Raw genomic sequence first — 2796 nt, forward strand, 5'->3', positions numbered from 1 at the left:
TTTTGTCTCCAGTTAGAGGAGCTATGCCAGTCATATGTCCTGCTGCTCTGTATGCCAGTACAATAGCCCTCAATGGGAAAAGTTACGACAGACACACGCTGCCATCCTTAGCCTGTGCTCATGAGGAGAAGGGATCAGATCCATCTGTATTTCTCACCAGTTGCTAACTGGTCGGTGAGTCTTCCTACTTCGTTTTAGGTCATGTCAAAGATTTTTGCTGAAAACACAGCAGGAGTTCAGATGAACTTCTTTGCCACAAAAACGACTAAAAGTAGTCATGTTCTCAGCTGCAGCTGAGCAGCAGCTAAAAAGTTATCAGCCTGTCAGCACCAAAGCAGTGCCAAACTGCAGTTGTGCAATTAGACTCACCATATGCTAACATGTCAGATGCAAAAACAAAGTTTGCATGTCAGTGGGTCTGCTGAGAATGAGCTCCAATTCAGGAGCTCAAATGCACAGTTGCGAACATATCTTTAAAAAGAAAGGACCTTGATCAAACTTAGAAGCAATTTAAAAACGGGAAGACATTATTTTCATATTGACAAATGTGTGAGAGTGATAAAAGATGGTAAAACATATAACAAAGGAAAAGAACATAGAAATAATGCCAGATGTAAGTCCCTGCAAGTCACTTTGGTCATTCTGAATTCAGCCTAGAGTGTCAGTACTCATTTCAAATTGGTCTGAATTGTGGATCCACAGATACAGTACAGTCTGCCCAACCTAAGCTTCAAACATAAAAAGCAGCTCCCCTATCTCTGTGTAATTTTTCCATGTAATCACTTGGCAGTTTAAAGTCTTCCAGTAGCTTATGGAAGAATAGCCAGTGAGAAAGCAGCTTAAATGTCACTGAACTGAAAAGCAAGATGTGAAAAAGAGCGCTAGATAAGACACCAGAAAATTATGAAAGGTCTTTCCCTTCTCTGTGATCAAGCCTGGGAAGATGTATTATTGTTTGTCTTTTTACAAACATATATTTCCTGTAAGAGAAGCAACAAAGATTTTATTATCTAGCACAAAGTGCAGATAATTGTTACATGCCTGTGAAATATTCCCCCATCATGACAAAACTTTTTTTTTTTTTTTAACTTTCATTGCTTTTGTTGTTGTTGTTCTTGGAGGGGAGAGTAGTTAACATTTATACTAATATTTTAGTATTTATTGATTTTATGTGTTCCAGTGTTTGGCATAAGATACAAAATAGTTGGCACAGAGCATTAAAAGATCATTTCTTAACACTATATTTCAGGCAGATGTTATCAAAACAAGTACAATTTTGGCCTGAAATTTCAAGGTCTTTCACAGCATGTGGACACATACTGCACATTGTGTCTGTGCTAGTTGCTCTTCACTCAGCTTTCAACAGTGAATAGAAGGCAGGATTTCCAAATGGCACAGACCACTCCCAAGAGGTATCGGAGTGACTGGCATCAGTAATAAAAAAAGGAGTTGAATTTTCTAGTACTCACAGTAACCGTGTATCTTAGGTGCTTTACACGACTCTCAGTATAGGCACAGAGGTGCTATTTCAAGCTTTTATACATTGTGAGTTTGGAAGCTCTGTCTAGGGTGTATGAAGTCACCTAAGCCTTTGCATTTCTGCTGGGATCAGCTGGAGCAGAAGCATGAGTTTAAAAGAGGACACTGGCATTTAGCCTAAGAGAAAATAACTGACAATAAATCCTTGCTCTAAAGTACACGGATAATTCGTAGCATAGAGATTAAAAAAATCAGTAACTGCGGAGTTTCAAAATGCAAACACAATCTTGGATTCCTTGTGTGGTTTTTGTTATATTTTAAAGAAGAAATGTATTTCTGAAGTAGTTCAGTAACTAAAGGATATATCTGGCTATTTAGGCTCCTTTGTCCCAAAGTTTGAGCTTCAGTGGTGTCCAAACCTGACTTATTATGCACAAATGTGTGCATTTTTGTACACATTGTAGCTACATATTTTGTACACATTCTGTTACATATTCTAGCAGAAATGCTAAGTCACAGCTTGAAGCAGAGATTGAGCACCTAGTGGGAAGGCAGGGCCAACCCAGAGGAGCTCAGGTGCATGCAGTGCACCTGAGTGACTGGAAGGAGTGGAGCCAGGATCCACCCCTTCCCAGACCTCACTTAAAGGCTGGCAATGGAGGTGAGGACATCTCATGCTGGAGTTCCCTGCTTACCTATGGCCTTTCAAAGATAAGCAGCTTTTTTTTCCTTAATTTCTGTATCTGCTGTATTTGGGCTTGTTCTCATTTGCTGTAGCCATAGACTTCGCCACCCTGCTATTATCATGGTGTTTTTCATCCCATCATATCCCATTACACGTATACAAATCTTTACCTTGAATAACACGATGAGCTTGGCCTGTGTGGGAGCATGGTTTGGAGTTTCTGAATTTCTGATGCTCAGACCACCAATAACAGCATGGTTACGACAGTCCATAACTACTTGGGTGGTTGTACCATTGCTCTGCAGCATATCTGCTTTCATTTAACTCTTCTTTCATTCATGAGTTAACTCTTCCATCAGTGTTAATTCTTGCACCATATCTAACCAGCCACCATAAAAAAAAAAAGTCTGTACTAAATGTTACCTAGATGTTTGCTAAAGCAAGCAGATATCTTTCAGATCACTTAATCAGCTATGAAATGGGAAAATGATATTTCTAATAAACTTATTGGATCTTCTTCTAGTTGAAAATGTTTGAACGATAAAGCAAGCAACAAAGCATTTGTGTATTTTCCTGTGCACGCTGCTATAATTTCTACTGTGCTTTGCACCACTGAGTGCACAGCTGGCACT

Source organism: Meleagris gallopavo, chromosome 8 (assembly GCF_000146605.3).
Source record: "Meleagris gallopavo isolate NT-WF06-2002-E0010 breed Aviagen turkey brand Nicholas breeding stock chromosome 8, Turkey_5.1, whole genome shotgun sequence".
Taxonomy (NCBI): domain Eukaryota; kingdom Metazoa; phylum Chordata; class Aves; order Galliformes; family Phasianidae; genus Meleagris; species Meleagris gallopavo.